The sequence below is a fragment of the Ambystoma mexicanum genome, chromosome 13 (assembly GCF_040938575.1).
Source record: "Ambystoma mexicanum isolate Mex_15411 chromosome 13, UKY_AmexF1_1, whole genome shotgun sequence".
Taxonomy (NCBI): Eukaryota; Metazoa; Chordata; class Amphibia; order Caudata; family Ambystomatidae; genus Ambystoma; species Ambystoma mexicanum.
Window position 1 is genome coordinate 591,260,543 of NC_090938.1, and position 14,834 is coordinate 591,275,376.

The following is a 14,834-nucleotide window of genomic DNA, read 5'->3' on the forward strand; positions in this document are numbered from 1 at the left end:
GATGAAAGGCTGAGTTGAGGTGTTTAAGAACAGACTAAATCAGTGACTCACCCCCTGAAGTGTGCCTGAAATAAACCTTTAATGAGTCAAGCAATTATTGTATAGAATTCCAGAAAGTAAATTATTTGGTATTCCTATTCTTTCTTATTTAGGGTCACTGCTGATAGTGTTAGACTTGTGTAAGCCCTGTTCTATTTTTGTCTTTTTTTGTAAGAAGCCTGAACAAGAAAGCCAGCCACTCCAGAAACAAAGAGCCACATGGCACTGGCCACGGCCCAGGAGCTTGCATTTAAAAACAAATCCTTTAAAAACATGTGTTTTAGTGGTAGCAAGAGAGACCACTGGGATAGCAAGGGAGGCCTCAGCGGTCACAGTTGCGACCCCTGGCTGCCCCCAAATGACGTCCCTGCCCACAAGGTGGACTGATCAATTTGTTGCAGCGTTCTATTCAGACCGAATCCACCAAATGTGCATTTAGATACATTTAAGTCAGCCCGACTTAAGGAGTTACATCACCCTAAACTGCTTGCTCTGGTGGCAGGTTTTCCTCCCGTCCGCGGTATACATTTCAAACCTCGCTCGTGTTTTTTCTTTATTTTTATTTGTATGTATTGTGAACAAGATGTCTCAAACAGAAACACTAATATCAGTTATAAAGTTGGCAAGAGCAATCTCAGTCAGACCAGAGTTAAATTGGGTGAGTCATGAAATCTACCAGGGCAGTGTGTGGGGATTAATCAAAGCCCCAAATACACGTGTTTTTTTTTTTTTATTTGTATTTATTTATTTGTATATTTAGTTTGAACATAAACCTTTAGCAAAGCACAAAATATTCAGATCAGATATAATTTTCCTCACTCGTTTAGCTCCTATGTCTATTTCGCTTGCGCACAGTCAGGAGTTCAGAGTCAGAATTGTTTTTCACTGAAGTCTAGCGTCTAAAGAGTTCCTGAATAACTTTACCATTGCTATCAACAGAGAAGTGTTACCCCTCTCAACAATTGACGCCACCAGTCTTCCTGTGATATAAGTCTGTACTTTTCCAAGAAATGGCCAAAATACAGAGTCCTTTCCTGGGTCAATGCTTTGCAGGTGGTGTTAAGATGGATTTCTGAACTCTGACCTGGTGGGCAGAGATTCAGAAGACCTGCCTAATTTCTTGGAACAGGGTAACCTTATGGACAAGCCAGACCAATCAAGGTAGCATTGGCAGTCGTCAAGACTAGGTCTCAGGAGGGGTGAGGGTGATCGAAAGTGCACAATGAGCACACACAGTAAAAAATACCACAAATTACTCTCAGTCAGGTGCATATATCAAAAATGCATATACATTTATTAAAGGCCTATTAAATCAAACACGAAGCAAATCTCGGTGCTGGTGCACGCGATCGTGCGGTTGAGCCAAAACGGGGTCTCTTGCAGGGGCTGCAGTGACTCAGGAAGGTGGGTGAGGCAGTGAAGAATAAGTTCCCACTATTCAAGGAGGTTCTCCCCAAGAGGGCAGAATAGGATCCAAGAGTTGGGAATAGCTCGATAGCACAGGCTACCTCGATAAAGAAGAGTGGTCCTCAGGGGACACTTGTGCATAAAGATGGATGTGCCAGTGGCCCCTGTTAAGGATTGTTAGTACTCACAGACTATTGACGCACTCTGGACCAAACTTCGGCAGTCAAGTCCACTTCTGTCGCATGTTCAAATCCTGCAGGTGTGCGGCTCTGCGGCTTTCAGGGGCTGCGTTCCAGGAATAATCCCTTTGCGGGACAGTGGCAATTTCTCTGCTCCTGGTGAATGGATCAGGCCAGTTCTGCTGCAGCAAGTCTGAGGGCACACGGGGGCACAGCAGCAAGGCACCCACGAAGTTCATCACCACAGCTGGGCGAAATGGTGACCGCATATGCTCAGGCATACTCTCCTAATTCCAGACCTACGAATAATAGGTGTACGAAACTCAGGAGAGTGCCTTATATCGTGAGCTTACAGACTCCAAATGCTGAAGTGTCAACTCGAGATGGCAGCGATTCCAGGGTAAAGGTCCCATACAAGCAGGTCAGTTCACTGGGTGGACCAGAAATACTTTCCAGAAGGCTCGCATACAGGTTAAGTTAGAGGTCCCAACAGTAGTAAGTCCCAGTATTCCATCGGGTCGAAGCGCCCTTGCAGACCTTGTAGGTTTGATCAGAAACAGAGGATCCAACGGGACGACAGCGGGCTCAGGGTGCCAAACAATCCAGCGGGTCACCTGTGTTTCCTCGGCTCTGCTTCTTGGTTTCAGGACACTGGGCTCCTTTCCTAAGTTTGGTGTGAACTCAAGAGATCAACCTGGAATGGGTGTAAAATGCCCTCTCTTATAAAGAATCTCCTTCACGCCAAAACGAAAAGGACCCAATGAGAAATCTGCTCACATACAGCCATCCCAGAATTGGACCAATCACGAAACTCTTTGGTCCCAGTCATTCTCAGGACACAAGACACCCTGGCACACAGGATGTGCATTGGAACTAGACAGTCCAGTCCACATTCTGGAGGCACACACACAAGGCATGCAGAAGCCCGCAAACACTTTGGTTTGCGCAGGGGTCTGCGTGACCAAATAAGGACTTTCCCAGCTCTGCTTAACCTGGGGAAAGCAAAGGGACAAGATGGCCGAGGAACAGTAAAAAGGACCTTGTGGCATGGCCCTTTTAGGCAGTGGCCACTGTCCTGGGCCAAACGCGGTAAATGCAGTATGGCCCATGGAAAAGGGTTAAAAATACATGAAAAGTAACAGCTGCCAGCAGCTCTGTCAAAGCACATTTGAACATTCAACAAGACATCATTTGAGGGTATCAAGGGCCGTAAAAATGAAAAAGGGACCCCAGCGCACTTGTACTGTAAGGTACTTGGTGCACTGATAAAATGTGGCTAAAGAATAGCAACAAAGTGAAAGACTAAGGGAAACAAAGTCTGCCAGTACTGACTCTTGTAAGGGCATGTCAGTTTCTCCATAACAAAATGAGCACAAGCTCAGTGGAGTACAGCAGAAGGCTGTGCTCCACTGGAAAAAGTCAGGATAGGATGGTCAGACAACAGCAAACAGTTCACAACTGGAGGGAAAATTACACATAAATGCAAATCTTTCCTAACAGGTGGTAAATAGGTTCAGTAAAGTTTTGATCAAGGCTTCATCCCTGAAGAATCTGCAGTTTTTTCCCACACATTTTCTGTTTTGGTTCTAGAGACAGTGAGGTCCTAAAGGATGAATGTATTACTCTATCCAAAAAATTCACCTCAAGAGGGTACCCTTATGAAATAGTAGAAGGTGCTCATGTTAGGACACTTCCCATCTCGAGATGAACAGCTATTAACTCCTAAACCTAAAAAAGACAATGTTTCCATTCTTCATATTTCTAAATATTCAAGACAATCATTCCACATCAAAAGAATTTTTCAAAAACATTGGCCAATTTTGCACCATGATCTTTCCTTGCTTGAATTGTTCCCTGAACCTCCAATGATGGTTTATAAACGGGGCACAAACATCTGTGATAGGGTGGTTAAGGCTGAACGAGTACCTAAAGATATGCAATTGACATTGGCCACCAAGAAGAGGGGAACATTTCCCTGTCTATCTTGTAGCCACTGTAATAATGTCTCCAAGGGTGATTATATCATGCATCCCCATACAGGGCAAAAAATTAAATTGAGACATTTTGCAACTTGTCGTTCAACTGGAGTTATTTACAGTATTAAGTGTCCGTGCGGACTGATGTATATCGGGCAGACTGCAAGGTCTGCCCGAGAAAGGTGGTCTGAACACAAATCAAACATCATATGTAATAATGTTAAATCACCGGTTGCAAGACATTTTTCAGCCGGACGTCATACAATAGCCCAGATTAGATTTACCATTTTGGAAGTTGTTAGACGACCTATTAGGGGAGGTGACTACATGAGGATGTTATCACAAAGGGAAATGTTCTGGATAGACGCCTTGGATTCTATTTCACCTAGAGGACTTAATGAACAGTTCTCCCTCAACTGTTTTGTATGAATCCTCACGGATATGTGCATTGTCCCTTTTTTGGGACAATGGTTTTGATCTCTGGTTTTTACTTTCTTCATGATTTGTGTGACTCCTGTCTTTAGTTAGTTTTATTTTACAGTCATTCAGTTTGTGTTTGATTTTCCCCATTAGTATCGTTTATCTCTACTACTTTTTGAACTTTTTTTCATTGCCCTATCTCCTTTCGTTTATTAGGCTCTGGAGATTTATTTTCGAATAAATCATTAATGTGTTATAGACATTTGAATGTAGCATATTTTACCACCCCTTTTTTAAATCATTTTGTTTTTAGTGGACTCCGTTGATAATTGGCTTTATTTAAGAGTTTAAGTAACTTGATTTCGCATTTAATAGTTGCAGTTAGCAATCATTGCTTATATGTGGTGCCCGCTCGAGATAGGGACTTCGATTCCGCCTCCATGGCTATAAGATACTTTGTTTTGGTTTACACTTATACGCACACGCTGCAGCCTTCTATGGGAATTTTTTTTTCATTTTTTTACTGGATTCACATATCAGTTCTGTGACGAACGCATTTCTGCGTCGGATCAGACTTAATTAGAATTGGATCTTTAATCTACAGAGTTGTCTCGAATAAAGTACATTCTTATTTTTATGAAGTGTGTTATTTAAGTTTGTGTGTTCTTGCCATTGGACAGGAATACTTGTCTTTTGAGTTGGATTGTGTTTCTGTGGAAACGAGTAATGCGGTCGCATGTTTTAGCCACATGACTTGGCCACGTGACTTTCTATAGTCACGTGTTTAAACACGTGTTCATTCACAATACGTCACGTTTTTTATCACGTGACTTGGTCATATGACTTCCAAATAGACGCTATTTAAGCGTTAGTCTCTCTTTGAGGCTTCTCAGTATGAGTCGTGGAGATCGTTGGAGTCAGTACTTTTTGAATCTGAGGTGAGTTTAATGGAGGGATTGGTGATCTCTTTGTAGATGTTTTTGGTGGTTAGAATTAGTTGAATTCATATATTTATTTTTTAGGTTGCATTGTGCAACTAGTATCTCAATAATAATTGTTCCTTACACCTGTCCTTTTTTGGAGATAATTTTGAAATGTACATTTATATTTTTTTGAGATTTGTTTTTAGAGTTGACTGTTTTTTTTTGGTTTATTTATTTATAAACTTTGTTGCTTTGTACTTTGTGTTTTCTTTTTCTGTAATAGATTTAGTGATTCATTTGGTATTTGTTGACATTTCCCTGGTACCATAAATAGTGACAGTGGACTCAAATGGGAGTACATCCACAAATGAGTGGGGAGTCATTGATTGACATATCGTCTGCTCATGGGACAAAGAATTTAGTGGATGCGGGGGTCATTGCACCGTTGGTAAGCATTATAATTAATTATATGGAGAACCCTAGGGTAGTTACTACGTGAGTGACAATATTTTAAGGATGGATATATCTTTGATCTCTCCATATAGGGTATCTAGAACACTTTGAAAATACCATTGTGCATCAATATTCTACCTATAGTGAAGTTTGTCCACTCCCGGATTTATTTGATCCATCGATGTGGTGAGCCAAGCATTGCTGCCACTAAGTTCTATTTACCTAGGTAAATTTTGCTTTTTCATTCTTTATTTACTTTAGTACCTCACTTTTCGAGGTCATTTATGTTCTTCTTTGGAGTCACACTTATAATATGTTAGATGATGTATTCAGGTATTTGACTTCCACAATTTACATTGCATTTATATATCTATTAATCAACATTACAATACAAAAATGTTTAATACATGTTCTATGTTCTTTTCTCCTGTACATTCCGTAAATATTATGCTATGTTTCTTTCAAACTGATGATTCTTAATGTATATAATTTCAGATCATTTTGCTCCTGAAGAAGGGGGTGTTCCCCGAAACGCGTAGAGCCCTTCTGTTCATCGCAAGAATATTGTTCCTTGCTAACTTACTTTTATCATTTTTTTGGCTAGAATCATTATATTGGACTATCGACTTATCTTTTGTTGGCTTCCTTGATCTTTGAATGATACTTCAATGTTAACCAGATGTTTTCTGATCTACAATTTATGTTGTGACAAGCTTTTTTCTGATGTGTATATATATTGACTTTTTTGAAGTAAAAATTATAAATACTTTGACTGATTTTGTATCAGCTTTTATGGTGTGCAGGGGACGGGAGTGTCTTTAGATTTAGACACTTTTCTTTGCTTTCTTGGTTCTAGGGATTGTCACTTCCCTAGTTCTGCAGAGATTAAATCTGAGCCTCATGAATTGAGATCTCAATTTTCAGATTTTCTAAGATAGTGTTGAGTTTTCCCTTGTTTTCTTGTCTCTTGTGCTATGGGGTTATAGAGCTTGTAATTACTGACCTCTTCCATGGTGTTAATCCAGTACATTGCCCATTGTATTTTCTTGACCTTTTCTGGGTTGATCAGGAGGTCCTCTACCGTACTCTCAGCCGCTTGTAATAGGCTTCTGCATTCTTCTTCCCATTTAGTCAAAGCCGCAATCTCGCTCTTCATGACTTTGGTGTTGATCCAGTTCATCATCGGGGTGGGAGGGATCATCGTTCATACATTTCCCAAACAGGTTTAATGTTTTCCATTGTGCAATCTCCTTCATCGACATAAAGACCAATTCCTTTCTGAAGATTATTTATTTATTGTTTTCTTGTCAGGTGCTTAAACAACAACTGAATTCTGCTTTAAAGCACAAAAGGGCAACAGGTGGGGCATGGGATTAAAGTACATTAAAAACACAAATATAAAAACAGTGGGGGAAGGAACAAACAAACCTACTATGCCTTGTGAGTATTCAGAACTTCAAACAACAAGGAGATTATTTGAAAAGAAATACTGGTCACAGGCTCGCCAGAGAGGCAAATGGTGCTGGAGACAAGAGGGCTTGAATTTGCATAACCTAAAGATTTGCTATTAATGTCAAAGGACTATCACCATTTAGACATTTTTCTCAGCAACCATAAGTCGTACTTCCTTGATGGAGGTGTAATTTTTTTAAGTAATTTCCAGGTGATTTTGTTGAAATGACGTTCATCCACCTGTGACTTAAGGAATTGTATTGGCTGGCTAAAAGGTGTTCCTGGCTGCTATGAACATGTCCTGGATTTAAGAGTTGGCAAAGTGGTGGGGAGCACAAGTAGGTATTTGGAGAGTAAATTACATGTTCATAATTATTAGGCTTTTTGTGTTAATGGCAGTAAATGGCTACACAGCCATGCAAGATAATGCAGAAATGGCTGTCATTTCAGTACATTTCCCAGTAGTTGAAGTGGAATAGATGCATAATATGGTGGTTATTAGTAAATGATGAAGTTTTACTACACAATTAAGTTTTACAAAAAAACTGACATAGAAACAAAAGGGGATTTCAAATGGGAATTGCCATGCATCTGCTACAGACTCTGAAACCAATCCATAAACATAGGCTGGGTAAATGGCCAAACCTCATTGTGAGAACTCTTGCAGGGAACTGCCCAATGTTGTAAACTTGATGGTGTCATCACTGGTATATAAAGTGGTATATAAAGTATATGCATTGTCTGGAAAGGGGATAGCTGCTAAAATTACAATAAAGGGAGCTGCTAAAATCACCATCTGGAGGGAGCTGCTAAAATTGCCATCGGGTGAGCTGCTAAAACCTATCATCAGACAGGCACAAGGAAACACCAAATGAAGATTTGGTTGAGATTGCATCTAGGTGGAGTTGGCTTTTGTTGGGGAGGGCTAAACACTGACTGGATCCTTTGGTGGAGAGCTGCGGACCACCCTAGAGAGTGGAGTGACCAGAACGCTGCCCTGTCCTTCCACAGGGTCATGCCATGCAGCTGGTTTTCCGGAAACTTAAACTGAGGTTTTCTATGTAAGTAGAATTTAACCCTTTGCAACCAAATAGGGGAATCTGTTGATCCTAAATCCTTTCCGTTTATTGCTGGTGGGGGGCAGAGGGAGCAAAACTGTGTAGATCCTTAGCCTATTTAACTACAAAAATATAAATGTAATTAATTCCCCTTGGCGGAACACCACAGGGTGATGTTAAAATTCAAAATTAACAAAGCTTATTACAAGTGTGCCCTGAAAACTATAGCCTGCAAATTAATTGGACAATATTTCTGTTCAGCTTCCCCACTACTGGCCTTCAAGTGGAGGGGGGTCTGGAATCCAAAATTCTCAAATCACCCCAATTTTTACCATCCAGCTTCCCCAAAACAGGCCTTTAAGTGGAGTGTGGTCTGAAATACCAAATTATTAAGTCATCCTAATTTTTCTGTCTGACTTCCCAACACAGACCAAAGTAGGGGTGTATGTCTGAAAACCCCACTGCTAAATTACCCATTGTTTATTTACTGCTAGTCCTGTAAGCATGCAGTAAAACTGAAATTGTGCAGCATTGCAAATGTAAAGTGATTCTATTCAGTGACCAGTGTTGATGATCATTTGTTTTGAAATGTGTAAAATATTGTGATTTGACTTTTCCCAACCAAATGGTGTGAGTTATATATGTAGAGAGCGGTGTATTGTGTTATGGATAAACTGGTGTGTACCATTTCAGTGTGATTTTCTATTGCCTATCATCCAAATAAATACAGATATATTTCCTGCACACTGGCCTGGTTTTTGGGTCAATGATAGCTCAGGGGAAGTGATCCAAGAGGTATGATATGCATCAGAAATATGGCTGAATGAAGAACTGACATTTAGGGGCCGATTCATGGAACAAATGTGCGCCGAAAATCGTGGCGCAAGGTGGTGCAAGCGTGAAAAAGCAAGCGCATGCACACGCGTGCGATTCATGGAAGGGCCTGCACGTGTTTTCCCCGTGATGTGTGCCAAATCCGTGCGTGGCGCACATAGGCGCACACGTCATTGTAACATCCAGAACGCCATGCGCGATGCGCACAGCGAAAGCACACAACGTTAGCGCACACACCAAAAAGGGGGCGGAACACGGGGCGGAACGTGTGGAATGGGGAACAACGCGTGAAAATAAGGGCTTAACTGGGGATGTACTGCTGGGAAGTACACGGAACGCCCACACGCACGCAAACCAGACGTATTCGAATAGGGGAAACCCATGCACGGCCAAAGACACGCACAGGCCTAAACACGTCTGCCACACGAAGGCAGGCGGTAGCGTCCCTGCGCATTACAAAAGTGTGCGCAAACAACAAACACGTATATACAGCTACGATGAATGTCCCATTCTGTGGCCCCCTAGGAGAAATGACGTATCACGCAACGCACAGGCATCCCATAAAAGCAAGAAAAAGAGATAATTGACCCCTATAGCCCACGTGCGTGTAAAAAAACACACGCAGTACGCTGCGGCAGCCAGGAACCCAAAAAATATGTACGTGATCAACACACAGGCTAGTATGGGGAAAAAAGGGGTACGCGACAAACAGGGACACCTGCAGTGGGAAAAATAGCATGTGCGACTCACCGTCTGCCTTGCATGTAGAAGAAGAATGCGTAGCCAACACCCACCCACTGTGAAGTAATCGCGTGTGAACCCCAACACCTGGAAAACACACGCACCGCTTTCCACGAAAAGCACATACAGAGCGATGGAAACCCACGTGGGACCCTCAACCCGTGCCAGGGAAACAGCCGCGCATGTTACGTCACATACGCGCTTACACGCTAAGGGCCTTTCCTCAAATTACATGCTGATGTGCATTTTTTTCATGTGCCAAATCACTCCGTATCAAGTTGGCCACGCGACAACACATGGAAGACCACGCTCCTGCCCTGGAAGCTGAATTACTGCCCCCCAGAGCCCAGAGCAGCCTGCCATGAGCTAACTGCTGCTGCCTGCCTGCCTGCTGCCACCGTGCCCTGCCATTTGGTGCCTGCACATCTGCCATCTGCAGGGGTCCAGTTGCTGTGACCACCCCTGCTGGAACAGAAGACTCCCGACTGGTGTTCCATCACTCCTCAGCCCAGCCCCAGGACCCAGTTGCCCACCCACACCTGCCTCGGGGGTTGCCATGTCCGACACAACACCTTCCGGCACCAGTGCCCCCCCCCCCCCAACCACAGGGGCAGAGGGCTACCAGCTTCAGTGAAAAGGAAGTTGGTATCCTGGTGGAGCAAGTTCTGGGGCATTATGATGTCCTCTTCTCACCATTGCGCGCCGACAAGGAAGGACGGGAGAGGTTCTGGAAGGACATAGTGGGTGCCATCAACGCGAAGGGGGTGACACCCGCGACATCAAACACGTCCATAAGCGCTGGGAGGACTTCAAGTCCAGGACCCTCAAGAAGGCCCGGCACCACTTGGAGGCAGCGGATGCAGTGGGGCGCCGGGCCCCCACTTACCACCCAGCAGATGAGGGTCCTGGAGTGCATTTGCCCAGTGCTTCACCACCAGATCCTCAGGATGCAGGCCCGTTTGGAGTCGAGCGGTAAGTGCCCATGCATTCAAGTTTGAAACAGTGCATGTTGAAGCATGGTGGTAGTTAGCTACTCGGCTGCATGTGTGACATGGGTCATGTATGGATGTGTATGTGCAGGGAAATTATGGTGCTGCATGTGAGTCTAGTCAGGTGTGACCCACATGGATGGTGTATGTGCTACAATACATCATGCTGAGCAGCATGCGGAATTCACACATGTATGCATGCCTGTACTTTGACATGTTTGAGGTGTGAGAGATGTGTGCTGCTGTCATGGACATGCATGATGTACATGTCCATGTGTCAGAGTAGTGTGTGCGCCATGGATGCATGACACATGTCCGTGATGATGTGTTGAATCACTGATACAGCCTACTCATCCTTGTATCCACGGTATCTGTGGGCATACGGGCCAGATGCATGACCCTCTGGTGATGCGTGTGCATGTGATCAGCATGTCCCATGATGCATGTGAGTTTCAGGCCACCATTGGATGTTTCTACGGTGCAGTGGACATGGATGCAAATTATTTTTGCATGTGCCATGCTGGTTCCTGCATGTGTGTTGCCTGCACTGATCCATGTGTTGTTGGGAGACATGATAGAAGTGACATTTGACAGTGCCGCTCATCTGCTATTGCTTTCTGTCTAGGGGACTATTGTACAGTACCCTGATGCTTGTGTTCAATGTCGTCCGTTACACAGCGGTGAGTGAAGAAGAGGGCGGAGACGGCACTATGGAGGAAAGCGGCAAGGATACCTCCACCGGCCGGCGACGCAAGGCCCAGTCACCCGCCTAGGAAATTCCATCATCCGGGAGCGAGGGGACTGGTGCCGCATCTGCCACTACGGCTGCAGCGGAAGGGGCAGATGAGCCCCCACAGGAGCTTGCTACGGCGGAAGACGGTGTGAAGCCATCCAGGTTGGTGGTGTGTATAGAGGAGGAGGAGGCCATTACAGAGCCGCAAATGGGGCCTGGTGGGGGTGGTACCACTGGTGCAAATGGTGCAGTCCAGGGGCAGGGGCAGGATGCAGCACAGGTCGTCGCGGAGGTGCCTGTGCATGTCTCTGTCCCTGACACTGTGACTGCATCACCATGCACCAGCAGGGATGCCCCATCCCTGGCCCGTCCGCAGGTAGGGGGGAGATCCACGTCATCTTGCATTCCTCTACCTGTAGACGAGGGGACCTGTGACCGGATGGAGTCCGTTCTGATTGGTGTCACGTTGCGCACATGTGTCATTCGTGATGACATGCGTGCTTCCTGGGAGGACCACGCACGTCATCACAAAGAGCTGTGTGCCAACGTGACCCAGTTGGGAGGGGCCATGGTCAGGGGTTTCCTCCATGTGTCAGCCAGTCTTGCGACCCTCTCCAACTCTGTGCACACTATAGGTCAGTCGTTATCCGTGCCGTCTTCCAGTCCAGATGCCACCAGGGCCCCTGTGGATCTGCCCCAAACAATGCAGCCAGCCACGTGGAGATCCCATCCCTGCCGCAGTCGGGAGTCAGATCAGAGGTCCAGCAGAGGTGGCCACCCCACCAACTGAACCCCAGCAGATGGGGGATGTGCCAGCATCATCGGGCAGGGCACGTACACGACGGCGCCGGGGGATTCCATCAGCCCGGATGCCGTCATGGTGGCAGAGGCAGTTGCGTCAGAGGCAGCAGCAGGCTCAGCATGGGAGGCATCATGGCTCGGGCCCATCAACACCCGGGGGCAGGCATCGGCCGAGGGGCAGGAAGACTCCGGACTGGGAGTGTCTTCCTTGTGGCAGCGGTTGGGCCGGCAAATAGATGCAGAGAGGCGGCGGGCGGAGAAGGCACAGCTCCGAATGGTCAGGGCGGAGAACTCCATGCACCGGGCTTTGAGGCGGGCTGAGGGCCTTGGGGAAACTCACAGGGATTTGAAGGATTCCATGGCTGCATCCCTGCGAGATCTCGAATCCAGGGAACAGGCCCACCTCCGGAACATCGACATGGAGTTTGATGATGCCCTGGGCCGGAACATCGAACAGTGAGCCGTGGGACTAGCCCGCCGTCTTTGTAAATAGTCATGTAGTTGTAGGTTTCCTTTATTTTTTTAACCTTTGGGGCCCATGGACTATGCCCCACCTTTTTGTTAATAGTTATTGATTAGGTAGGTTTTTTCTTAGGTTTCCTTTGGATTGTTGGGCACATGCACCCCTGATTTATACACTGTATATAGTTATGGACCTGATTTAACACATTTTTTTTACAATGGAGGAATGGTTTTGATTTTTTTACTTTGTATTTGGTGCTATGGACGGACACCTTGGAGGCATTTTTCTTTGCATTATATTCAATTCACCATTCATAATTTTTCATTGATTTCGGACATCCTTTTATTTATCATTTGATTCTTGTAATTTCGTTTCATTCATTCATTTTTGTATTTAATACATTTTTGTTTTTTACTTCATTTGTGTGGTCTTCTCTCATTGCTTTCGTGCATGTCACAATGTGTGTTTTCTCAGTCATGTGTCGCCATTGTGTGGGTCTGACGGACTTGTACTCTTGCGCATACTGGTTATTTGGCATCTATAATGACATGGGGATTTCTATTTGGAGTGGATGGAATGCTTGGTTGGGTGTTTGGACTGGGGTGGCGTGGGGTGGGATTTGGGTGGCCATAAGGTCCATGGGTCTGGATTGTGATGACGTGTTGGGTGGGGGACATAAGTTGGGGCCTGCTGGCAGGTGCCCCTCACTGGGGGTTGTGGGGGACATAAATCAGGGCATGGTGCCATGTGGCCTGCCTCTGGGGCATGCCCAGGGTGAATGGGCGGCCTGCGGGGCATGCCCAGGGGTGTGGGGTGGTCCCCTGTGGTGTTGGCTGCATGGGCGGGGTGGGCACACTGGGAGGGAACACACTGCCAAATCACGTGTGATACTTCACACGCACACCTCTGAATACACGTACCCTGCTCGCGCTAGGCCAATAGCATGTAAAACTTCACACACACCCCTCAGAATACATGTACCCCGCTCGCGCTAGGCCCATAGCGTGTAAAACTTCACACGCACCCCTCAGACTACACGTCCCACTTGTGTTGGGACATGTCAGGTAAACAGCCCTGGGTTTAGTCCATTGTATTTCAAGGTGTAAGAAAGTGTTTATGTCGGAAACGGGGGAGGGGTAGCATTCCTGAATATCCTACAGGATAGGATGGGGAAAAGGTGCTGTAAGGACGGGGGTACCACGTCTCACCTGTCAGTGTTCCACTTCCACTCAAAGAGGACCCCTCATGTAGGTGATCCTTCTTCAATAGTCCACCCCCAGGAACTGGATCCAATAGCAATGGCTATGTCCTGGCCACCTGGATAACAGATCCCCGGGGACTAGTCAGTGAGACACCTCAGGTTTCTCACACCTGTTACAGTGAAACGTGCAAGAGAGAGATTTGTGTTTTGAAAGACTTTGAATATGCCCGCACGCACATTGCAGGCCGCACAATATGAAGATGAGTCAAGTCAGAATTAAATCAGGGAATTGAAAGATCAATTAATGGCCCAGAGTAAAGTGCTCAAGGCCAATCGGGCCCTGGTCTCAGAGTTAAACATGCAGCTCTCTGAACACCATAAGGAAATAAGGACCGAGTGAAGCAGGCATGAGAATTTGGCAAATGAAATTGAAAATTACAAATAGGAATTGAGCCACCCTTAACAATTAGGGTATGGGAAAGGGCCCTGTGATCCACGGATGACGCCTTCCCCATCAGGAACCTCATGCCAGTTAACCACAACTTCCTATGGACCAACTGCGACTGACCTCATGTTTTCCACCTACAAATCCCAAGGAAACATGAGGCACCTAGACTTACCGGGCCTAGCCAAACTGGCCTAGAAGGCCAGTCCTTATCTGAGATCAAGTAGTACTCACCTCTGTCACACAGAAGGGGAAGTGGCTGGACCAGTGTGTTCTGTAAGGTTAGAATAATTCTGTTAGTACTTCTAACCATGAAAACTGCCTTGATGAGAAAATGAGGGAGTTGGACTTAAAAATAATGTGATTGCTGAGAGACCAAATAGCTCGCTTAGCTGGAGAACATTCAAAGCTTCAGCCAGGAGGGGCATATAAAGAAAACCTCCTAATATTCAGGGGAAAGGGTGAATTTCCCCAGTCAGGAAGAGCAGAAACTACACAGTTGAGTCTGTCTGAGTAAGAGACTGAGTATTATCCTGTGCCAATAGGTGACTACAGGGGAAATTACCTGAGAATTCACAGCTGCAAAGGCAAGAGGAGTCCAGACCCTGTGGTCCTGGGAGGTATTCCCAGTCTCATAGAGATAAGGAGAGCCTAGAAGAGATGGAATGTAGTACCAATAGCAGCTCTGAGTCAAAAGATGAAGGGACTCAGGTGCAGAGA